Genomic DNA, 25,604 nt, shown 5'->3' on the forward strand with positions numbered 1-25,604 from the left:
CTGCATCCTTGGGTCTGTGGTCCAGGGCCTTCGGCTGCCCTCAGAAGGGAGGAGCTGTGGCAGTCCTGTCCATCACAAAGCCAGGTGTGGTGGAGGAGAACGTCAGTCCTGCAGCCAGCGTCCTCTGTCTTGTCCTGTCTCTCCCACTGACAACTGTGTGACTTGGCAAGTTACCAACCCCCTCATGCCTCTGTTTCTTTATCTTAAAAACAGATTGAGCTCTAGGGCCTCCTCGAATAGCATTGGGACAATTTGATGGGCTAATATTTGCTTGTAAGGTACTTATAACAGTGTCTGGCACATAAAAATGTTGGCTGTGATGATCTGCTGAAGTTTAGATGAGCATTGAATTCTATTTTAGATGCAAAGGACACGCCCTCTGCACAAAACCACCACCAGTCACCCTTAAAGCCGTGTTGACTCCCATCGCACCAGGCCTGTCCTTAATGATGGGAGCTTTCAGAGCACAGAGGGTAGCAGAGGGTGTGTGACTCCGGGCTTGGTCACACTGCGGGGGTTGCTCCCCTGGATCTTTCTATTCACAGACCAGGGTCCTTGGGAGAGGAGGTTATCCTGACCTCCTGTCCAAGATGCGGCACGTCAACTGGAAGCAGAGTTCTTAAACGCTCCAGAGCGATTCACTCATTAGAAACTCCAAGCACAAAAGGGCCCCAGACACATGTGCAGATGAAAGGATTTGAGTCTCAGGCAGGTGGGGACTCAGTGGAGGTGAAATTGTTGGAAGACGTGTCTCAATCTGTTCTCCTTCGGAAGATGTAATATCACTACTTAAAAAACAGAAGTTATGGACAGTAAAGACATTGTAGGGCCTGGCTTAATTTAACTGCACTAATGGTCCATTGGGGACTTTGTCAAATGGAATCTCTCTGTGTGTGGAATCCCGTCATCCTCTCCTTCCCTTCATCTCTCCCCCGTCCCTCTTCTTCTCTCCACCAAGCTCCCTCGCTCCTCCGACATGTGAGAAGTTTCTTTTATATTTAATCTTTTTCACTTTAAGAAATTATAGACTTATAAGAAATTGCAAAAATGATACAGCGCTTTCCCATCCATATACCTTCTCCTGTTTCCTCACAGAAGCAAGCCACAGAACCATTAGCTTGGCCAAGCCTAGAAAGTTGGCACTGACAGAACGTTATTAGCCAAACCCGCAGGTGGCACTTGTGTCAGAGTTTAGGTGTTTATTGTTCGTTTCGTGTTTGTTTTTAGTCCCGGGGTGCTTTACCAGTGAGCTTCATCCCCAGCTCTTTTAATCTTTCATTTTGAGACACAAAGTTGCCCAGGCTGGCCTAGAACTTGCCATCCTCCTGCCTGAGCCTCCAGAGTCACTGGGATTATGGGAGAATTTAGGTGCATTATCCCTTTCTGGGAAAGGGAATGTTTTCAAAGGGAAGGAGGTTCGATTGGGAAAGACGATCCCTAGGAAAAACTGCCCAGTTTGAGCAAGTGTCCAGCCATGTGGGCCTAAGGACAGAGAAGTCACCACAACAGATCATCATCACCACCACCTGGAAGGCTGCCCACCTTCCCAGTCTCGCATGTATCCAGATATCAACAGGTCTTCAGGGACACTAGCTGCCATAGCCACATGGTGTCTCAGAAGCCCTCTAAGAGCTTAGCATCTGGTCAGGGGGAAAGAACCCAGGACTCAATGAAGCTGGCCTTGTGAATGGCAGACCCTCCAGCTGGAAAGGCTCCCAACCTCTGCGTGCCGAGAGCTGTGTGCACTCCAGGGGTGCACGATGCCTGATGCCAGTCAGCATGATGCAGATCAGTGTCCCCACGGTCTGGGTTCAACTCTCATTCAGCTGATTCTACAGGGAGCAGCCTTGGTCCTCACAGCATAAACACTTGGAGAACAGCTACCCACACCTTGCTTTTATGGTAGAAGAAGCAAACCAGAAGAAAGACTGGTCCATCTCCCAGCCCTCGCCTTGTCTGTTGGAGTTTTTAAATGTGGCTCATTTCCTTCCGCTGTTTGTGTACAAAGTCGCTTTCTTTTGATGAAGAGGTTTCCGTCTTCACTGTGGATATCATGTGTCTCTCCCGTGGATGAATCTGTATTCAGTGAATGTTTACTGCTCCCATCTGCCAGGCATGTGTATGCGCCAGCAAAGGAAACAGCACAGCTCTCTCCCCGTGCGGGGCTTGTGCTCTTGGGGAGGAAGATGAACATAATCAAAATAAGGAAGTAATGCCGCATACAGTAATAAGTGGTGAGAAGCATGAGACAGGGGAGAGGAATGGAGCCTGCCGAGCCTGTGACTTTGAGAAGGCTGCAGCCAGGGCAGGCCTTGCTGTAAAGGTGGCATGGGGGTCAAGCATGGTCTTGGGAGCAACAGGTGCAAAGGCCCGGAGACAGCTTGCTTTCTGGTTGCAGGAATGTAAGGGACCATTGTGGGTGAAATAGAATGGAAGGAGGTGCAGGTAGGTTCAGGGAAGAGCTGGGATCCAGGTCACTCAGAGCCTCACAGACCCTTGCAAGGACTTGCCTTGTTCTGAGATGCGGGCAACTTGAAGGTTTTGTTAGTCACAATCTAACTTTATTATTTTTTGAGGCAGGGTCTTACTCTCTTGCCCAGGCTGGCCCAGCTCACCATCCTCCAGATTCACCCACCCCCCAGCAGCTGGGAATGCAGGCCTGCACCCCCACATTCAGCTCTAATATGGTGCAGGAGACACTGGCGTCAGACATTAGGGTGAAGGATGAGCTGCTATCCTTGTGTTGGGAGGCCTGAGGGAGCAACTCTACTCTTTCTGGAGAACATACTTAATCTTAATTAAAATGTGTTTTATGCTTAAAATCATTGTTTTAGGAGAAAATATCTAGCAAGGAAATCATCTAAGGGGATTTTCACGATACGGCCTCACAGTGAAGTTGGTATAAGGCCCTGGGCTCTGGGAAACACCGTGGCTCCTCTCAGCGAGCACAGAGGTGGCTGAAACCTGTGTGTCCACCTGCGGCCACTGGGGATGCGGAGGGATCCACTCAGGCTCAGAGCACTGGGTCCTCTCTATGGGGGAGCTCACAGGGGGCGGGGCACGGGAGACCTGGGTCTCTCTCCCGACTGAGAGACTCAGGCTCCCTCTGGTGTCCCTATGCACAAATATGTCACCAACAAGGCTGCAAGTTTAGGGCACCTGGAGTTCTCGGAAATTCTGTGGGACCCATAACATCTATGAAACTTGGCAGAAATCACTGCTACAGAATTGTCACACAAATGCCACTCTTCACCGGCCAGAGGAACAGCCTGGATCATGTTTGCAACTCCATAGACAGAATTAAAAGGCAACCCTGGCTTTATGATCCAGCGAGTCCTGAGACTCAGAGTCAAGGGGTGGAGGAGGGGACCTCTGCTTCCTAGCTATGATTTATCTTGGAAGCCTATTATAGAAAATGAAGTATCGTAATTGCTGGCGGGTGTGAAAAGGCACATGCAGAGGTGTTTTACCAACGCCATGAGCATGTTGTCTGGGTGGGGTGAGTGCCTGGTGCATCCTCAGCCCTTGACACGCGGCTTGGGCAAGATACATCCTCGTTTAATTGAATGCATCCAAAACCAAAAACCCAATGTCAAATCTGCATCATAAGCCTTCCTTTTCTGGGATGTCTGATCTTATAACTGACTGAGTCCCCTTAAAATAAAGACCAAGATTGTTGAGCAGCAAGGCATTACGCACAATTCCACGGTTGTTCAGAATATATCGGCAGTCAGGGCCATCCGTTCTAAAACCTCCCTTTGACTTCTCAGAGTGCCGGGTGCTCCTGAAGACCCTGGGGTGCAGAGGCAGGGACTTCTTCTGGATGACTGTGCCCCACAGTTCAGCTTCAGACCGAAGACTCATCCCTCTGATGGAGGCAGTGTCCATCTGACTCCAGATGCAGTTCCTGGGCTGCACAGTGGTCCTTGACCCTGCAGGTGTGCAGAGGAGCTGGAGGCCACTGGACCTCTGCCTTCTACTTAGGCAAAGGACTTCTACAGAAGGAAGCAGTGGTGTGCTCCCTTCCCTGTCTAAGCTGAAGTAAGCTTGCTTAGTTGAAATACGTAGCTCATGGAGATGGAGGGAATTTGTCCTCCATTTGTAACCATCCGCAGCTCCTCATAAAGGAGGCCAGGGGAGTCATGGAGAATCTACCTCTAGTGGAGGATCATGCCATGCTGCTAACATGAACTTGTGCCTGGTAAATAGGGCTCAGTGTCTCCGCATAGCAAAGTAGGACGGTCAGCATACAGACCAGATCCATCCACAGCAGCCTCAGCAACATTGGCTTTGAAGGCCAGAAACCTTTTAGTCATGGGATTGTTCTGTGCACTAAAGGGTACCTCTACCCTCCAGACACCGGTAGCCCCTCCATCCCTGCCCCTCTTGTGACAATCAGAACGTCTGTAGACTTTGCAGAGGTTCTCTGGGGGACAAGATCTCGTGTCCGCAGCCTTGGTGTGCAGGGCTTAGACCTGTGGCTGGTCTGTGGGATGCAGGTGGAAGATGGGATGAGGTGGCTCGTGGCTCGTGGCTCGTGGCTCCGCAGTTCTTTGAGTAACAGCTGTTGAGAAAGTTTCTTGGTTCCTCCTCTAAGCAACAACCATCTGGGCTCCTCCTTATGTTCTGAAGCCCAGCTTCAGATCTGGGCAAAGGAAATCCCTCCTCATAAGCCCAAATTCAAGGCAAACTACACTTGTTCTTACCTACCTCACCAGCACCTGGGCAGTGCAGGGTTTGTAATATATGCACAAACATTTTTAAGGGACTAGGCCTGACTCTAAGTCTGGAATAGCACTCCCCCCACTGTTGAGAGCCACAGCCGAAGGGGCCCCAGCAAACTTCCAGCTGCCAGCAAACTTCTAGCTGCCAACTGATTAGCTCCTCTGCGGTGATGCTCATTGGGCTGTTTCCCCGCCCTTTCAGACCATGGAGCTGCTCATTGGGGGACTTTTTTTGGCTCTGCCCACACGACCCAGCCAATCGGCCTCAAGAGCAGGAGGAGTGCGGGAGGTGGAGAGGCTTGTGGGAACCCGGTGGTGGCAGTTGGGCTCATGAGGGTTTTCCTGAAGAGCTGTGTGGTGCAGCATGTGTGGTTCTAAAAATAAAGTTCGTTTCTTTTGACAAGTGGCTCCTGAATTGTGCCCAGCCAGACTGCAGCACCCCACCAGGGCTTTGCCTGAAGCACCTCCCGCCAGGTGCTTCCTTCGCACCTGCTTCCAGGTGACCCACTCAGGGTGGCTCTCCCTGCCCCCTTCCCAGCCTCTCCACAGCTCCCTTCCCCTTAGATTCTGTTTTCATGGTCTCCCACCCTCGCCATCCACATGGTTGTCTCCCTCCCCATTGTAGAGGCTCTAAGGTTTTGGTCCACAGGACCATGCCACATCTCAGCACTTGGCATGCTAGGGACACGGTGGCACCCAGCAGTAATGCTCTGGTGAATAAGTGGTTTGTGTGTTTCCACCCTGACCCCGTCCATGTCTAAGAGGCAAAGGAGATACACAACCTCCCATCTTAGAGCCCCCGAGTTTCTGGATTCCTCTGGACCTCAGCTCCTTTCTCCAGTCATGTGCCCCTGAGGTCAGTGCCAGTGCGGCACAATTGACACTCAGCAGAGGAAAGGCACAGTCTCTCCTTCCATCTGCTCATGTTGCTGGCTTTGAAAGAACAGCAGAACAGAACGGCAATGTGCCCAGCTTCCCGGTGCCCTGCTGAGCAGACCTTGTGCACCAGGACTGGTAATGGCACCTTCAGGCCATCAGTCCTAAGATCTGAGTTTTAGAAACACAGTGAAGGGAGGAAGAGTCTTCCCTGAGGATTGGAGGGGCAGAGGCTGTGCCAGGAAGAGCACCCCATCCTTGGCAGCCCTGCCCACTGAGGCAGGACCCCAAGAGTAGAGAACAGCAGGCAGCCCTTGGGGTGTGCAAGGCATGCACCCATCTTTCCCAATTCCTAGAAGAAGGACCTCCCCATCCTTCAGTTCCATCCTGGCCAGCTGGTGAGTGAAGCAATGACCAGTGTGATTACCATCTAAGGTCCCCACCATGTCATGTGTGCTTAGCAGACGAGATCTGCTCCTAGTGTGTTCCAATCAATCAATAGAGAGACTGGGCAGGGAAGAAAGCTTTCAGAGATGCGGGGAAGGCTTGTCAGACTTTTCATATGGGAACACTGAGATGAGCATGATGTTTCCCAGCCAGACGAGGTTTATAGGTGGATTTGTTCCTAAAACTTAACTGTGTGACCAGGGAATCCAGGTGGGGTTCACTGGGTGCCTTCCACCTCTCTTCCCAAAGGACTTTGTAAGGACCCATTGCAGATACATTGTGTTCCCAGCCAGCCCAGGGCAAGGGCTTGTGGGAGGGGGCATCTGCACAACCACACCACACACACAAGGTGCATTGCAGCACTGAGCCTTAGAGCCACCAGGACCACCACCCCAGGGCCATCACCCACAAGCCAGCAACTAAAGAGGCTGCTGCCATCAAGCAGAAGGTGATTCAGGTTTAAGAAGAATGAAACCCACTACAGCATGCAGGAATGGGAGAGGTGACACAGGGTGACAGAAGCCAGTCCAAGAAGCCCACATGTAGCACAATCCTACTCATAAGGAACCTAGAATGGGCAGATCAGATCCATGGACACTGGAGGTTGGCCTTTGCCAGAACAGGGGTCGGGGGAGTAGGGAGTGACTGCTGATGGCCTCGGAGGTTCTTTCTGAGGTGCTGAGGATGTCCTGAATCAGATGGTGGTGACAGTGGCACTGATTCTCCAGTACGCAACGCAGCTCTAAGCCCAACGCCTCACCTTCTCCTGGTGGCCAGGCTTTAGTGCACGTGGCACCATGGACACTAGGAGCTGAAATGGCCAGGGGCCACAGCAAGCAGGAGCTCGCATGCCATTTCTGGAGAGGCAAATACTCACCTACTCCCAGCGACTGTTGGTGTGCAGGCTGGTAAGACCACGGCAATCAGATTCAGTGGTTTTTGAAGAGAAGCAGGAAGTGTGGGCTTGTAACTACAGTCTTTTCACTTGTATGTGTGAACATCAGAATCATATTTCAGCTGCCCAGGCAGACCCACCTTCTCTGTAGGCTGCCAGACATCTCCTGCACCAGTTATGGCTGAGAGCAGAAGTATGTATCAGTTCCCTGCTGCTGCTATAACAAATAACTCCAAACTTGGTGGCTTGAAGCTACAGAACTTCCTTTCCTCGAAGTTCTGGAGGTCAGAAGTTGAAAATCAAGGTGCTGGCCAGGCCACACTCCTTCCAAGGATAAGAGTCCTTCTTTCTGCTTCTAGTTTCTGAGCCACTGGTGAGCCTCCACGTGGCTACACCTTCAGTACTCACCTCTGTGTTCATGCATGTCTGTGGCCCAGACCCCCCATCTTTTCTCATGTAAGGACAGCCATCACTGGATTTAGGGCTCACTCTAATCCAGAAGGTGCTGTTTTGAGATCCTTAACTAATTATAAAGATCTTGTTTGCAAATAGGTCACATTCTTAGGCCCCACCTGGGTGAGAGGCAGGAGGAGTGCTCAGCACCTCTGGAGGAGATACGTCCCCTGAAGTGCAGCCTTGCCTGGCTCTTCTGAAAGCTGCGTGCCCTTGGCAGGACTGCAGCAGGGCCCAGCTACAAAGGGGAGCTCGAGCCTTCACCTCCAGCCTGAGTCTAGACAGGTGCTCTCAGGACTACTGCTTTCCTTACTAAGCAGGGCCTGTGTCCACATTGTTATAATTTAGCTTCAGCAAGTCAGTTTTTCTCCGGCTGCTTTAATGTCTGAGGATGTGAAAACCCCGGCAAAGGCGTTCTCTGGATACCTGGATCGCCCCAGGTAATTGCTGGCCTTTCATTTCCACTGGACATCAGTCTGCGGGATCAAGGACGGTCTGGCCTCTTCCCAGACTCATCGTTTGGAGGAGGCGACCCTAAAACACAGTCAAGTTCGCATTGACTACAAAATTGGAGCAAACTCAGAAAAACTCTAGAAAACTTGTTTTCCCACACTCAGTCTCAAAGTCTTTCCCCGGCTGCAGGCCACTTAAGGAAGCCCTCACGTCCATCTCCCATGGCTTGTCATTGTAAACGTGTTCTGGAAAAGAGGAAAGGAATAATTTTCTTTCTGCTTGGGAAGAAGCGGAGAAATAGCGTTTCCTGCCGCGGCCCTGGCCCCTCCCTAAGCAACCCGCAGCACATCTGGGTTGCCAGGCAGCGGCCTCGCCACGGCACCGGAGAGCGGCTCCACTGTTGTGGGAAACATCGGAACATGAAATCGACTCCAGCTCTGTGAAAGGAGAGGGGAACCAGAGCCCCCGCCCCCGGCCCTTTGTTCCACATTCCTTAACCCACTTAAAAGACGCTTCGTTCTCGAGTTCCCCAAACCACAGGCTCCTCCAGGGCACAGGGTTTAACGCTTGTGTAAGTGGACCTGTGACCCAGTCTCTCCAATGGGAGGTTTTTTGGAGAGGGGAGCAGTCTCAGGAGAGTAAGGACTGCGGAAAGAGCATGCCACGTGCAAGTATCCTGGTGTAGCTCAGCATTGAGGATGGTATTACCGCTCAGGGGTTCCTGGACATGGGACATCTGAATTCTCAATGTCTTGGAACCTCCTTATTAGCTGAAATGGGCTCTTGGCTAAAGATGAGAAGCACTCCTGGTTCGAGAGCCATCAGATTGCACCCACTTTGTTGAAGATCGGCCCTTGCAGCCCCATGCTGGTCCAGCCTGTTCCCAGGCTCTTGGTGACGTGGACCATGTTGTATATTAGTTCTTAGTTTTCCCCAGGACCCGCCGGCTCCAGTCTACTCTAGAGGCACCATGAACTTGTTTTGGAAAGGCCTGAATGTGGAGACCTCATGGGGGCAGGAGAAAGATGTGGAGTCAGGGAGGATGGGGACAGCTGTGGATCTCAGTCACATGGGCTGTCTCCTGTCTGGCCGCCTCGCTGCCCCCGGGGCTGGGTTCCTTTTGCCAGTCCCTTTGTGCGTGGGGCAGTCCCAGGGTGGAGCCCCTGTTCTCCAGCCTGGCTCTGCCCTCTTAGCACCCCTAGCCAGGACCTTCCTCCTCTGCCATCTCACCTGGAGAACCCCAGCTAGAAAGGCCCAGGGTTATGGCACCTGAAGCAGCTGCCACTCCATGGGCAATGTCGCTGAGGACAGTGTGCAGGGAGATGGGGATCGTGTCTCACCTTTCTCTGTGATACCCACCCCTGGTACCTCGAGTCACCATGCACTTGCTTTTCTGAGGTGATTTACAGAGAAACCTTTAAGAATAGAACTCACTCCAGGCTAAAGCAGCATGTGGGCCTCCCCTCTGCTCCAGCCCATGACAGCCAGGACGGAATCTGTGGGTCCTGAGAGTCACAGTCGGCTCCTTTGGAGACTGGGGCTGGACAACTCTTCCGAGCTCCCAGGCAATGTTAGTGCGATGCGGCCAGGTCGTCCTCTCATGAAAAGCCCAGCGATCCTCCCGGCACCTGCTCTACAGATGCACAGACAGCCTCTGAGCATTGAGGAATGTGCCAGTTGCAACTTAAGCTAACCTACAACAGAAAGGTGGGGCTGGGAGGACAGCCCAGCGGTCAAGCCCTCGCCTAGCACACATGAGGCCCGGGGTTCCATCCCCAGCACTGCCAAAAAAAACACACACACACAAACATAGAATCCGATTGAACTAAAATGGAGGTTTCCCCCAAGACTGAAAGGCCAGGGGATTCAGGTGTCAGTGTCCCTGGGCTGGACTGACACCCCTGGGCTCTGAGGTCTCCATCCTTCACCTCCCTCTTGTACATATTTCACCAGCTCTGCATGATGACTCCGGTGGCTGTGCTGAGATAAGTAGACCTTCTCTTCTATAATAAGTCCAGTAAATGTCCTGTAATTGAGTTGCCTTGGCCTGGTTGGGGCCACACCCCCACATCTCATCCATTTACCCATTTACTGTGACTGGCTGATGTAAGCTTGCTAATTCACCAGGCTACTCTTGGAGCTGGAAGTGGTGAATCGATCTCACCAAAACATGTTGACCACAAGTGTATATGGGGTCATTGGGAAAGAGAAAACTGAAGTACAGCTGCTAACAGGAGGAGGATTTGTGCACCGGGCAGCAAATAGAAGTGACATCCATCCACCCAGCTGCAGCACAGCACATGCAGATGGTCAGGTTCAAAGCCAGCACCACAGGTTCCCAGATGTGCAACCTGACTGGTTCCTGAGCCCCTCTCTGTGCTCACTTTCTGTATGCAGAGAATAGCCCCTATGTACAGGGATACTGTGAGACTTAACTGAAATAGAATTTTAACTTATGCTTGGCACACATTAAACATGAATAAATATTAACTTTTTTATTCCCACATTTTATTAACATGCATATTTTTTCTCAAAGTCACAGAGGCTGCACTATACTTGCTCCTGACTGAGAGCTGTGAGAGGGACTGGGAATCTGCTAGCTAATGACCTCTAGTCGGTATAGCAGCCTCAACAATTTCTGGGAGGAGAGAAGCCACTGTGTTTGTTGAGGTCAGCTGAGATTCTCAACCAGGGAGTAGTTTTGCCTGCACTTGGGCAGAGATCTGTGACAATGTCTGGAATGATTTTGATTGTCTAAATTGGGAGGAAGTTGCTACCAGTTTCCAGTGGGTGGAGGCTATGTGTGGGAGGAGATGCCCTACAATCCACAAGACAGCCTCTCTGCCTCCCCCAACAAAGAATATTCCAGCCTTAAATGCCAATTAACAGTTCCGACATGGAAAAACTCTGAGGGGAACAAATGGCTACTCGCCAGGTAGGTTCCTACAACTAGGGGTCATAACCAATTTCTTCTCAGTCTCACCATAAGAGTCTCAGTGAGTCACAGATGTACCCTGTGCATGTGATAAGAGCCGTCGGGGATGTGCAAGACAGCTCTGCTCAGCAGTGCAAGGGGCTCTGTTTCTTTGAAATTCTCTTTCCCAGATGTTGGCTGCAGATAATGGCCATGCATCATCAAAATCAAGGCCAATTTCATGTTTACCAAAGAACAAGGACCACATCTGGTTCATCTAAACTTTATAAGAAGCATGTCTTAATGTCCCTACTTTAAAGAGAAAAGAACAATAAGAAAAAGGCTGCGATAAATCAGAGAGGAATGTGCAAAGATGGAACCTATCCTTGACAAGGCTTTGGCAGAAAAGGGGACCACACGTCAGTTGACTTCATTTCATTAGCTGTTAATGAATCTTTCCTGGACCAGGTGCTCAGCTAAATGCCTGGCTCTCACAATTGATGGACCAGTGTTTCTGAGATGGAAGAGCTCAAGACTGAATCCAGCCAACACAGCCCATTAGGCCATGTAATGCAAAGTGGGTGGGAGAATCCAACATGGCAGCTGCCTTCAGACAGATAGTGGCCAACAGAGATATGAAAAGATGTCCAGCATCTCCAGCAATCAGGGCAAGGCCAATCAAAGCGAAGCTAAGATTTCATCTGTTCAGTCAGAATGGCAATTATCAAGAACACAAATAACAACAAATGGTGAGGATGTAGGGGGAAAGGGTACACTCATCTATTGTTGGGACTGCAAATTAGCACAACAACTCTGCAAAGTAGTTTGGAGATTCCTCAAAAAACTAGGGATGTAATCACCATATGACCCAGCTATCCAACTCTTTGGTATTTTCCCAAAAGAATTAAAATCAATGTACTGTTTAGATATAGCCACATCAATGTTTATAGACCCACAATTCACAAGAGCCAAGTTATGGAACCAGTCTAGGTGTGCATCAGCAGATAAATAAATAAGGACAATGCGGCATATACACATGATGGAGCTTCACTTGGCCATAAAGAAGAATGGAATGATGGAATTTGCCCTCAAATGGATGAAACTGTGGAACATCCTGTTGAGTGAAATAAGCCAGATTCAGAGAGCCAAGGGCCGAATGTTTTCTCTCCTACGTGGAAGCTGGGGGGAAAGAAGGTGGAAGTGAAAAGGGGATCGGATATCAGGAAATTCTAGGGAAGATGGAAGGGAAGGGGGAATGGGAAAGGGGAGAAAATATGTAATGAATTTAACAAAATCACATTTTGTGCACATAGAAACATACCAAGGGGAATCTCACCTTTATGTGTCTGTAGAAACTATCCTTCAAAAAATGAGTAGAGGAGCCAAAGGGAGATGAGTAGGGGAAGGAGAATAGAGGGAGGGAAGAGAGGAGGAAAGGGAGGGGGGAGAATAGGGAGGAAATCAGACTCCATGCATGTGTGCCTTTGTTGAATGAGCCCGACTACTACGCATAGCTGTAATGCTCTTAATTAACAACCGCAACATAAAAAGGTGACAGGGGAAGGTCCTATTCATGCTCAGCTGTGCGGCCGGGTGCAGACACAGCCAGACCTTTCCTCAGCAGACACGTGGGCTGCCGATCTCCAAAGAGTTCAAAAGACCATTTCCTCCCCCTGCACCCCACTCCCTAAGCCTACTATGGACGTGTAGCTGTGGCTGTCCATCAGCCCACCATACACGGGGGGTGTTTCAATAGGATAAATGATATCTCACCACACTGTGCTTCTTAGTACACCATCGTTTCCCCCAGTATTCAAGCCATACAGCCAGCGTGTTATACTGATGTGGGTACAGGCACAAATGGTGAAGAAGAGCCCGAAACCCTTGTTAAGGTCAATTACAATGGAGACTGTCCTGAAGGGCTCTTGGGCAGCAGAGCCAGTGAGATCTCATGAGGAACCTTAATTTTGCTTGATTTGCAATCACAAGCAAAACTTTCCTGGAGCCACTTTTTGTAAAAGCTTATATTAAATCAGAATAAATAAGCCCAACCAGTCCAAAAGTAACCAACAAACCTATGATTCTGTAACTGGGGACTTTCCGATGGAACAGACCAAATCAGGCAGCAGAGTATTTTCTGGAAATCCACAGAGTATTTTCTTTGTTTTATTTCCCTGTCTGCCCTAAGAAAGCCCCTCCCTGGTGTCCCCTGGTGTCCCTTGGGCAGTACTCCCCAGTGACTTCTGGTTTGGGGTACGCTGTTCATGGTTCATAGTTTGCTCAAATATACTTCCTAAAATTTTATCTCTGCTGACCCATGGATATCTTTATTTTTTTAATCTGCAAAAGAAAAAAATTATAAAACTGTTAACTGGTTTGTTCTTATTCTAATAAAAAGTTTTCCCAAACTGAGAGCGTATTAAGAAATAGATCAGGATCAGACTCGGAAGGAGTGAGATGTTGGAGGGACCCTGAAAGGCTGCATGAGCGCTGACATGGACCCTGAGAAGTGCGGGACATCAGAGAGGAAGGAGATGGTGGTCTTCTGTCTGTCTCTGATAAAACACCAGGAGCGGGCAGCATTTCACAGTGTCCTGGGCCCGGCTCATCAGGAATGGGGTGGAGCCGAGTGGCCGGGAGACCTCAGGGCGAGAAGGCCCATCCTCACCCAGTCCCCACGTGTCCCTGCAGGATAAGGGCACAGAAGTTAGTGAAAGAGAAAGCTAGGTTTGGCATGAGGATAAAGCAGTGGTCTGCTGCCGGGCTCTGTGGGCTGCAGAGGGTGCCTTTACCATCTGTGTTCTGGGCCAGCAACTCAGAGGCACACAGATGCCATCTGACTCAGTGCCACGGTTCCATGTCCCACTCACCCTGACCCCAAGGGATATGGCTGCTCCTCTGGAGCCAGGGTGCGTCAGCTGGAAGTCTTTCTGCTACAGTCACCCACACCTAAGCAACAGTAGCTTAAAGCAGTGGTTCTCTACCTCAAGGGGGCACCAGCAAACCTGTAGGTCTTATGACTTGCTGTTAGGGTTGCTGACTTGGGACCTTTAGGGCTGAGTCAGAGGATTCATCTTTCTAATAAGATCCCTGGTATTATGGGTTGAGCTGTGCCCAGCCCCAGAATTCTGTTAATATCCCAGTATCCCAGAATGTGACCCACTGGACCCATGACTTTGTTGTGACATCCTAGTGCTGCTCCTGCTGGCCCAGAGACCCCACTTTGAGAACCTATGACTGACAAGCACACTAACTGTGAGCAGGAATGGGACAGCCACTCAGGCCACCATGAACTGGAGACCTTCCCATCATGCTCCACCACCACCCTTACCCAGGATGCCCCAGGGCTCACAGATGGCAGCACCACTGTGAAGGTCAACTCCCCAGTTGCAAGTGGTCCACACCGGAAGCAGGGGGGCTGAGGTGGAAAAGAAAGTGTGTCTCCTAACACAGCTCGGCCTTGCAGGAAGGAAGGCCTTGCCCGCAAGCTTAGCAGGGGCTTCCTTGGCATCCCCCTGGCTGCACTGGGCCTTCTGGGCATCCTCAGGGTCAAGGGACACTGTATGGCCAGGTGCCATTCCTTTCATTTTCTCAATGTGATCTTGAGCTCAGAGGCAACCTTGGGTTTGACTGGACTCGGAGCTCATTGAGGACGGCCTCCATCCCTTAGCCCACTGTTCCTAGCGTTTTTCTTTGGCCTTCTTTATTGTCTTGGCTAAACGCTAAGCGTGTTATGCAGTGTCTTTGAATTTCTCTTCTTTTGAATTTTGAATAGTGTATTTTCCTTTTCTTTAGAGCCAAACACTGATATTTGTGCCCTATGAAGAAAATCAAGTAACACAACACTGTTTCGGGGGTTTGGTGTCTGTTTATTTTTGATAAAATTAAATTAAAAAACTGATGAGTGGCTTTCTCAAAACACGCTGGTAGAAATCATCTTTGGAGAGAATGGAAAGTTTGCAAATCCTGGGAGCTCCTAGACCCGGGGACCAGGGACATCCTTCTCCATGCCTCTCCTTTATTTATTTATTTTAATTCAGGTGAAATTGCCATAAACATAAATCGGCCACTTTAAAATGAAAAATCCCATGACACTTAGTATGCTCACAGTAACCTCCACATCTATCTAGTCCCCAAATATCTTTACTGTCCCAAAGAAAGCCCCACTCCCATCACATCGCTCCTCCCTTGCCCCTCCCCCGCCCCTCCCCCAGGTCACTGGAACCTGCCAATCTGCTTTCCATCTCTCCGAAATACTTGACATTTCCCCCACCATTTTTATTTCCTTTTTTTGTGTGTGTCTTTTTTAATAACCAAAAATCTGGGGACACCCAGATTGAGTCCACAGTGCAACCTCAGCAGGTTTGCCCGTGCTCTCTCCAGGCCCCTTGGTCTAAAGCAAGAGAGACCCTGGTTCAGTAGCAAGTGGATACCATCAAGAGGCTGTGCCCCATAAGGAAAACCTGCTGGTTATTCTCCACTGACCGGGCCCCAACACCCTTCCCCACGTCACCCAGAGAGCTGACACTGGGACCTTAGCTTTTCATAGACGGTCCAAGGTTTCCACATGAAGCCGCTTCAATGCGTCACTGTGGTGTGGTGCCTGGGAAGGAGCTGTCTGCCTCCGTGTCTCCGTGGCCCCTGCAGGTGACTTCTTGGGCATCCTTTCAGCCTAGGCACATGCTTCCCAGACGACCCTGGGGCCCCTTGGGCCAGAGGAAGCGGGGCTGGCTGTGGAGAATGAGTGGTGCTGGCCACGGAGGTACCATTAGCTCAGCGAGACTGTTTCACCATCTCATGAAATAATGGTCTGCAAGAGAAATGAGCCCTGTGCAGGGGCCTGGGAGACTCTGCACTTGTAGAATGAGATCTGTGCCCGTTCGACTCATTAGCTGAGGAAAGAATCTCAGCTGGAGCTTGGGGGTGTCTCTAGTTGTTCCATTGAGACCTCACACCCTAGGAACTTCCAGAAAATCCATGGAGAAGGGCCTGTCTTTTCTCGGCAGGAGGAGGCGATGATTCAGAGGCCAGTTCCCAGCACGCCTTGGTCAAGGCCATCTGGGGACTGGGCATCTGTCCCAGCTGTGCTCCCATCCATGCCCTCTGAAACTGATTGGAAGGGTGGGGGACCAGCAGAGGGTGAGACTGAATTTGACAGAGGGGAGGGAGGGGCAGGCCAAGGGACAGGAGGGATTTGTACAGTGCCCCTAAGGTCTGTAGCAGCCTTGGGAACAGTCACATGGGTTGTGCCCCTTCAGGGATCACTTCTTGTCCACCCCTCGAGGGAAAGTCTGGTGGCTTGGCAGCACTGTGATGTGACGTGTTAAACACAGCAGCAGTGCTTTTGGGTTTCTCTTTCTGCGGGAGGTGTTATTTGAGAGGCAAGTGGTCTACCAAGACTCCTGTGATCCTTTCCAACAGCCACCATGTGCAATGACCCCACCTGGCCAGGAGTTCTCCCTCCATCCTCCCACTGGGGCTTTAGTTAGAGTTGGAGTCTTGCTGTAACGCAGAAGTCACAACTAGCTGCCTTCTGGCCCAGTCCCCTGATTGCTTTGTGTTTGGTCTCTACATGCCTTTAGACATCGAACGAGTCCGTGGTCTCTTTAGCTGTGGTTCTTAGTTGTTAACATCTGCATCATCACTAGCTGGATTAGACAGAAACGCATGTAGGACAGGGTGCTGGGGACTCAGGCTTCAAGAGGAGTAGAGTTGGAGTTAGAACCTCAGACCCCAGAGTAATGACCAGACCCTTCCATGGGGCCTCCTCCGAGAGGACCACATGTTGCAGCCCCTGCATGAGGCCTTGCTCTGGGTGCCAGGGCCGTGCATCTCCTACCCCAAATCTACCCCTTTTGCCAGAGAGCACGTCCATTTGTCCTATTTCAAATCAGTTGCATGTAGCTGGAGCCAATTGGCTGAGACTAATCACATGACCTCAGGCTGGCAACAAAGGAGGCTGGGAAAGTGAGTTTCTAGTTTGTGCCTTATAAGATGGTGCACATAGTAGGTCTATTCCCCAAATTTGGTGCTAGGTAAGATGGATGCCCAGCTGCTTGCTCATGCTTCTTTTTAAAGACCAGATGATCTTTACATAGAGAGGCATCCGATTTCTCTCAAACTTCAAAAGATCTGGCCAAGGCCCGTCGAGGATTTCACGTGACAGTGACGGTGAGGGCCAGCTGCTGCAGAACGCTGTCCCACTCAGTGGGCACCTGCACTAATGCCCCTCAGGCCAGGCCCAGTTCCCTACACTCACACATCCACAAACTGCTTGCCCCTCTGTCCCGTCAAACCAGACCCCGCGGCTGCCTGACTCCTGAGGTCTCTTCTCTTGCCTGTGTGTCCTGGGCTGGGCCAGGGGATGGCCTAGAAAACTGCTCCTTCTGTGGCTAAAAACGAGCTGCCTGCATATCTGTGGGCTTCTACTAATGAAACACCCAAGGAGCACCAGAAGGGTCCTGGCTCCGCACATGGGGGACTCGGGCCCTGCAGGACTCTCCCTGGTGTGGGACAGGATGGGGGCTGTGGCAGGTCAGGCTTTCTACATGTAACACACCAGGTGAGGCTGACTGTTCAGAACCTGCTGTGAGGCATCCCTGATGAGGGAGCTGGTAACTGAGTCCCTGGGACAGCGGGAAGTGCAGGGCCCAGGGCCCCAGGTGATGGTTGGACGGTGCAGATGAAGGCTGTGCAGAAGATAAAGAGGACGTTGATGACCAGCTAACTCGAATGGGCTGTCAGAGTGGCCCAGGCCATGCTCCTGACTGTGACTTCAGGAAATTTAAGAGATTATTCCTGCATCCTTGTTATCACACACTGATATTTAGGGAAGATTTATGCTCCAATTTGGGAAAGCATTTATTTTGTTCTCCTGGGACAAGTTTGTCAGGGAGAAAACCTGCTTCTGTTTCTAGCAAAGAGAGATAAAATAAATGTTTAGGAGCAGAGTCTGTTTACTTGAGTGAGAAATTTCAGGCTGTAGAAGTGAAATAGAATACTTCAGAATGTAGAAAATCCTTCAGCTTGGCAGCTGAACATTCATCATTGTTTTCTGTTTTGTTTTTTTTTTTAAGTAATATTCCTGCTTATGTGTATCAAAACTCAAACTGAACAATGAGTTCTGGGTTGAAAAATAGGACTTATTTGTTGCACCTGTCTGTAAGCCTTTATCCACTCCTTGTTTGGGGTTTTGAAATTTTCACTGAATTAAATCCAGTGATGTCCACAACTTCAAGATCTAGTAATATAGAGAACAAGCCATGATCATAAGCAATCGTATTTCAAAGAACTGTTGTCAGCAAGTGGCAAAAACCAGCTATTAAATGTTGGAACGTCAACTCTTTGTAAATAGAGGGGAAATAAGGGAGTAGGAATTCTACAGAGAACGGAGAGGCCTCCAGAGACAGAGATGCTAAGTTCTCACCCACGCTCATCGTTCTTTTAAATATTTCTAGTGGTATCATTTTGTTTATCTTTATGTGGTGCTGAGGATGGAACCCAGTGCCTCACCCATGCTAGGTAAGCACTCCACTACGGAGCCAAACCCCAGCCCCCCATCTACGCTCTTTATGTGGACATCCAGAGGTGACCCTGCTCCGCGTGGCCTGATCTTCTGGCTTACCTGGCAGCTTGAGAGCAAGGTGTACCATGGCATAGGCACAATGTGAGGCCCAAGTAAACCAGACGTCCACTGTGACGTAGATATTTCCTCTTCAACAGTAGCCATACGTTAGTTATATTTAACCAAGAACTGCTGAAACTTTATATATATATATTTTTTTTTTCCTAAAATTAAAAAGTGAACAATTGTTAGGTCACCTGTAGCCACCTGCAGACCCATCAGCTCCCTGCCAAGCAGGAGTGGCTGTGGAACTGCATATGGTGGAGGGCGTGTTTCCAAGGACAGAGGCTTGAGGCCCCGCATGCGCCCCTCTGTTCCTGCCTTCACCCCCCACCCCATGTCACCCAGATGCAGCCGTGCCAAGTCCACCTGGCTCAGCGTCTCACTCTCAGGCGGCTCCTGGGCCTCAGTCTGCCCACCTGGAAAGGAGGACCTGCCTTAGGTGCTGAAACCCAACCCCACCTCTCTCTTTCCCCTGCAGTCAGTCCCCTGCTCTCCTCCCAGGTAAGGGTTCCGTAGGCTGCTGACGCCATTGCCCTTCCTGCGGCCTCTGTCCTCACCCCAAACTGTCAACCTGAATCCAATCAGGAAAATCCCAAAGGGTCTTTTCTCCCAGGAAAACTTAGCCCAGACCCTTCAAAGGTACCAGTGCCTTAAAAAACAAGAGATGAGGGGACTCTAAGTTAGCAGAAGCTGATGAAGCTGTGGCAAAGGTGATGGATTTAAATGGACTACAAAGGGGATGTTTAAGGCAATCGGGGTGCTTCTAGGGGGGAAAGTCACCTGTCACAGAATTGACCATCTTCAGCTGCATGCAGTCCACTCACAGTGCTCTACAGCCACCAGATGTCTGTGAGCCAGATCATTTCACCTCCCCCAAGGGACACCTGGAGACCATGTGACACTGTTCCCACCGCCCGGGCCCTGCCCTGGAGACTGAAGACATCTTACTATAGACTCAGTGTTAACTGATATTGTTGACATATCTTGGGTGCAATTAGGTTGTTCTCTTTATGGAAGAAGCGTCTTGATTTTAGGAATGCACGTGGATCATTAGGAGTGAAATAACTTGTCTCTGTTACTTTCAAATGGCCCAGAAGCTCAAAAAAAAGAGAGCCCCCCAAGCTCCCCACCCCCTGCACACTTTGTGTATCTTTAGAGAGAGGGTGAAAGTGTAGGTGGCGAAATTTTAAAGGTGAAACTGCTTGGAGATCAGATAGGCTTTCATACTACTATTCTATAGTTTTTATACTAACTTTTCTAGTTTTAAAAACTTGTTGGGAAAAAAAGAATGCTGAAAAATTTCAATGTCTGAACAATACCCCAATCCAATCAGATCAGCCTCTAGGTGCTCCTGGATATACTGGTATCTGGGGAAATATCTCCAGGATGGCCTGTGGCCGTGGAGATCTGCAGTCCCACAGCAGCGGTCACCTCCCAAGCCTGTTTCTGCTTTTTCCTGTTCTCTTTGTATTGAAGCTTTGCCTGTTTCCTGTGGCCAAGTGTAACGGCTCATCCTGCCCCAGGGCCTTGGCACTTGCTGTTGGCTGGGCCTGAATTGTCTCTGTCTTCAGAGTAGAGGCTGCTTCTTGCCACTCAGGACTTGGCTCCCTACCCTCTTTCATCCTGTCCTCTCTTGAGGCCAGGTACCAGCCCAGCCTCTCTTCTCCAGCTCTCTGTGACATTGTCTTAGAACTGATCCGGTGTGGCTTTTCATCTTTGAATTCCCGTGTATGGATTTCCAAACTTGGCTATCTGCTCCGAGCTCCCTCCTAGTCATCACTGTGCCTTTGTACTCCCGACGGCTCCCCGAGGAGCTGCTTCCAGGTGGAAAGTCCACAACACACTTAATTAACGTAGAGCAGATGCCGGGGCGAGGTGAGCTGTGACTATGGGGAGAAGCTTTCATGTTCTACAGACGCCCCAGTGTCTCAGGGTAGGGTGGGCACAGACCGCCACGGGGTGAGAGCACTTTCAGATTCTGCTGTCATGGCCCTGGGGGGGACAGCCTCCCAGGAATGCTGAGGGAAGGCTCCCAGGGCTGTGTGGCCCTGGCTTGGCTCTGGTTTTCAGGGGGCCACGTTCAGGCAGCTGCCTCATTTAGACAGAAGCGTTCTCCACTCCTCTTTGGCTGGTGACAGTGACAATAGAAGTCTTTCTGGTTTGAAAAAAACACCCAGAAAGCCAGGCATGGTGACACTTGACTGTAATCCCAGCAGCTTGGGAGGCTGAGGCAGGAGGATCCCAAGTTCAAAGCCAGCCTTAGCAACTGAGCAAGGCCTCAACCAACTCAGCAAGACCCTGTCTCTAAATAAAATATTTTTTAAAGGTCTGGGGGATGTGGCTCAGTGGTTCAGTGCCCCTGAGTTCAATCCCCAGTACTAAAAAAAAATTAAAAAGACCCAGCTAGCCTTGGTGGTCCCTCCTGGCACAGCCCAGGACCCCCGACCTCCACCCCTATTGCTCTCCAGATGCAGTTCCTGCTATTACTACTGGGAGAACAGCATTAAGTCAGAACCAAGGAGTTCATTAGGACATTCTGTTTTTCAATCTGCAGAGATAGGGAGGGGATTAAAAAGACAATGTTGGAAAAGTATACAGAAGCTTAAAGACCTTATCGGGGTCTCCCTCCGTAGGGTTATTAGAAGCCACTTAGAGTCTACTCAAAAATCAGTTCAAAGCTACCTGCACCTGGAAAAGCCCCAGACAACATTCTGAGATCCAGTCACCTGGCAGGCATTGCTGCATAGTCCTTAATTCCTGAACCATCTCTAGAAAAGCAGGTGAAGGGCCCGTTGCTATGGAAATTGCTGACTTTTTTTTTTTTTTGCATAAGAAAAGTTAAAGAGAATATTACATAAAAACATACCCACAACTTTTTTTCTCCCCTCCAGATTGCTATCATTTTGGCATCTAATTTAAACAGAGCGGCAGTGTGCACATTCAAACAGAATTGAACAAACAGATTAAAAGAGAAGAGTGCAATTTCTAAGACTCGGGTGGCCTCTTTCCCTGTCTCATCTCCCAGGTCAGGTGCTCCCGGCTCCTCACTCTTCCTCGGCCATTGCGGCAGACACTAGGCAGAGCCCTCCCTGGTGTCATGAGCCATGTGGCACTCCTCCGTGCTTTTCAGGTGCTGTTCTTGGTGCTGGGGTGACCTGTGTCCTGGGAAGGGGCCAGGAGCCCAGGGAAGCAGGGGTCCCCGCTCCTACTGTGGCCCCTGGTTGTGCCCCTGCTGCACCGATATTCGTCTCCTTCCTGGTCTTCTCAATGGAGGGCTCCCCCGAGCCCTCAGAGTGTTTCCCAAACCTCCAGCGACAGCCTCTCCATGTTCCAGCACTCACTAAAGTGTGTGTGGAATAGGAATGAACACTGCCTGATGGGGTCAGTGGTGATTAATGAGCCCCTCCTGGAATGTTCCCCTGGCTTCTAGAACATTCTGTCTTCAAACACACAGCCCAGCCCCTGTTTAGAGAACATGGAAGCAGAGACCATGACAGAGCCACCCAGGAACCACAGTGATTGAATTGTGGTGAGTTGGAGGTGATTAATCTCCGTCACCTCCCAAGCTGCTTCCGAGGTCCTCTTTCCTCCCACATGGAAAGGGAGACTCGGAGGAGAACGGTACGAGCTTGGCCCTGCTCCATGTATGGATCAAGATTCCCTGCTTTCCCTGATAGGGCAAGGTGGTCCTGTTTCCAGCAGGTTGATTGGAGGCTTCTGCCTCGGGCCAGGGCAAAACCATGGGCGCTTCTGAGTCCAGAGCCCTCAGACCCTAACCCAGCGGCACAAGAGTCCGCCTGTTTGCCGAGCTTATGTCTCAGAACTAAGAAGCTGTGGACCCCAAACCACAAGGGAAGCAGAGAGATCTGGGTCCTTGGGGTGAGCATGCTGAAGACAAAGGGGTCCCCCCAAGAGGCAAGAGTTCCTGAGCCAGCCAAGAGTACACATCCCAAGGTCAACGAGGACAGCACTCAACGCTGGGGACGCACTAGGAGGACCACCCTTTGCAAATCCTCATACACTTCCCTGTGTTCCCCAAAGGTGTCTGCACCTCCCCATCACATTCATTTCATCAGGCATTTAGTGGGCGTGTACCAGCCGGATTCAGTGGTCACCATAAAATAAATCAGCACTTGAAGCACACTCGCTCTGCACACCTCTGAGCTCTCAGGCCATCTTTGTCCCCGAGGGCTTTCATCTCCTCCTAGCAGGCGTGGTGCCTGTGCTCCAGAAGAGAGGAGTGGTTCAGGCACTTTCAGCCCATCTGTCCTCACTCAAGAGGTGGCGTCAGAAGAAGCAGCCCTTTTAAAACTAAAAGGCCTGATGACACTTCCATACTTTGCCTCTGGAGACAAATGGTCCCTCTGTTCCCTACCAAGTGGTTCAGAGCCAGGAGACTCAGACTCCCACAACTAGGCAGGAATCAGAGAGCCCACTCTGTTGAGCTCTCGGGGGGTGGGTGGACACAGGCACAATACAGGTGACCTCAGCAAAAGATGAGTCATGGATGGGCAAAAGTGGGGCTTGGTGTCCCTGGGGTAGATCTGGAACGATATGGCTCAGGGAAGAGCAGCAGGGGGAGGAATGGCCTCCTAGTCCCTCTGTCCGCTTGCTGGACAGACATCCTTCTCTTTCTGAGGATGAAGTGTATGGGTCACATCCCCCAGGGCCATACGGCAGCAGGGAAGGGAATCTGTAGCTCTTTCCATCTCGGGTTCCTGAAGACCATCTCAGCAAGACTTCAGGCAATAGAGAGGCTCTTCCCTCCAAGGAACTTGGTGCCTCTCTGAAGGAAATGGGCACAGGAGAGGAGGTATATAAATAGTTAACAACCAGCCAGGGAGGGAAGGCAGCCCTTGTCTGCAGGTGTGCCAGGCTCCCCAGTGCAGAGGCTCCCACCAAGGCCAATGTCAAGTTACCAGCCAACTCACCAAATTCCTAAAAATGCAACATGTGTCTCTCAGAAGCAAGACTCAACCCAGCACATCCCCGGTGCATGGTGTTACTTCAATTGCTTGTTAAAATCATCCTAATGTAACCCCTATAGCACATCCACCCAGCTCCTGAGTTGACGTGCCTGGAGTGATTGAATTGGAGGAATCAAGAGCATTTGTTTGGAAATCGACTGAAGACCTTTTTTTAGAAAGACTGGCCCTAAGTCAACAAAGTGGTCAGGTACAACAATTTATCCATGCCAGGTCCTTTCTCTGTGCTTCCTGGGGGAATTACTATCTCAATAAGTCCTCACGAAAGGCCTCGGCAAATGGAGGTCACCATTATAACTGTCTTTAGGTTACAAAAGTGGACACTGAGGGTGTTAACTTTTGCATCCCTATGACCAAAATGCCCGACAAGATCAACATTGAGGAGGGAAAGTTTATTTGGGGCTCATGGTATCAGAGGTCTCAGTTCACCATTGCCTGACTCCATTGCTATGAGCCTGAGAGAGGCAGGACATCATGGTGTCAGGACATGGAGAGGGCAAGCTGTCAGCTCATGGCAGCCTATAAGCAGAGAGAGAAAGAGAGGAGCCAGGGGCAAGACATAATTAATCCCAAGGGCATGCCTCAGTGACCTACTTCCTTCTGCCATACCAACCTGCCTACAGTTACTATCCATCGGTCCACTTCAAGTCATTATCCATCAAGTGGATTAATCCACTTGATGAGGTTACACTCTTATCTTTGCCTAACAGCATCCCTTCTGAACCTTCCTGGATGGTGGGTCATGCTTTCAAAACACGAGCTTTGGGAAAGCATTGAAGATTCCAACTGCAAGACTGAAGCTCTGAAGCGAATTCACTGTTCCCAAGTCACCAGGGAATGGTTCTGGGAGCATGGATTTTGGTCCCAGTCATGTATCCCCTGGGCTTTTTGCAGAACTACCCTGAATATTAGCACCTTAGAAACACCACTGCTCAACCTTGCAATCCTGTGCTCTGTGACTTGGGCTGTGCTCAAGTGGATTGTTCTTCTGACCAGGCTGGCTCCAGAGGGGCTGTACTGACAGCTGGCAGGACGGGGCCTCCAGGTGTGTGTCATGCATGACCAGCAGACCAGCCCAGGGTGTCTAGGTGGCCATGCAGGGCTCCGAGGAGAACAGCAGTGACCAGGCCCTGCACAGTGGCTAGTACTGCCTTGCCTCTGCCACCTTCTCTGGTCTGGGCAGGCCCAAGGCCAAGCCCTGCTCAGGGATGGGGAAAGAGATGCCCCTTCTCAGAAGAAGGAGCCTGCAAGTCACATTGCTAAGGGTGGAAAGGTGCCTACTCTGTCCCTTCCACCAGGCATAACCTGAGCGTGTGAGTCTGTGCTCCCCTGGGTCTGCGGTTTATCACATGTGGCCGAGCACACAGGCTGCAGTCTGGGCCAGAGGGCTTTGGTATGCTTGCAAAACATTTGAACAATTAAGACATTTTATGTACAAATCTGGCTTTCTGTTTTAAAAATCAGGAGATCTGAACATTGGTCCATTTCATTCTCTTTTTGCTCCCAGTAGTTTAGAGACTGTGAGTGGTTGCCCCGGGAGGGGGGGGGGGCTCTGCCATCCACCCCATACGTCCACCCCCACAGGGGCCCCCAGACAGCTTCCTGCCCATGGGAGTTACCCGGCTGCTGCCCAGGGGCGTTTTCCTTCCTATTCCCTCCTCCCTGTGTCAGCTCCGAGGCTTTGCCTTCCTTAGGTTAATTGTGTTACTCGCTCTGTGGCCAGACGCCAGTGGACCTGATAACTTCTTATTAGTCTGCACTTTGGGTCTGTTTACGGTTTATCAGAATGACGTCTCCATTTGGCTGGAAGCCAAGGCAAAACCTCATCTAGTTTGATGTTATCTCGATTCCGTCACGGAGGAGGCGACAGCAGCTTTCCGATGTGCAACATGTGGAAGAGAAGTCGCGAAGAGCCTTGCTACATATGTCCTATGGCGCCGCCCATCTTCGAGCCAAATAATGACGCCGCAGGATATCCCCTAATCTCAGACGACTATGGAACAGGTGTCTCTCAGATACAGAGGGATTAGAATCAATAGATCTGCTGCTGCTTCCCCGGGAGGTGACTGGAAATTTCCCTGTGGAAATGCTTGATCGGGAGGGATTATGTGTACTTGATGCACAGAAGCAGAAGTGGGCCAACCTACTGCAAAATGGAATCAAGTTTAATTACTCAGGAGGTTCCAGAATTTTTCTAGTGTAATGTCCACCATGCCTGGGAAGATTTGAG

At 50.5% G+C, this 25,604-nt stretch overlaps 1 protein-coding gene and 1 pseudogene across 2 annotated transcripts in view; one reads left to right on the forward strand and one right to left on the reverse strand.

The window, feature by feature from the left end:
• Window positions 1-25,604, forward strand: part of Tmem132c (transmembrane protein 132C) — a 270,662-nt gene that overhangs the window by 95,243 nt on the left and 149,815 nt on the right. The window lies entirely within an intron of this gene.
• On the reverse strand, window positions 17,840-17,980 carry LOC120892117 (small nucleolar RNA SNORA40; annotated as a pseudogene).

The sequence above is a fragment of the Ictidomys tridecemlineatus genome, chromosome 2, assembly GCF_052094955.1.
Source record: "Ictidomys tridecemlineatus isolate mIctTri1 chromosome 2, mIctTri1.hap1, whole genome shotgun sequence".
Lineage (NCBI taxonomy): Eukaryota > Metazoa > Chordata > Mammalia > Rodentia > Sciuridae > Ictidomys > Ictidomys tridecemlineatus.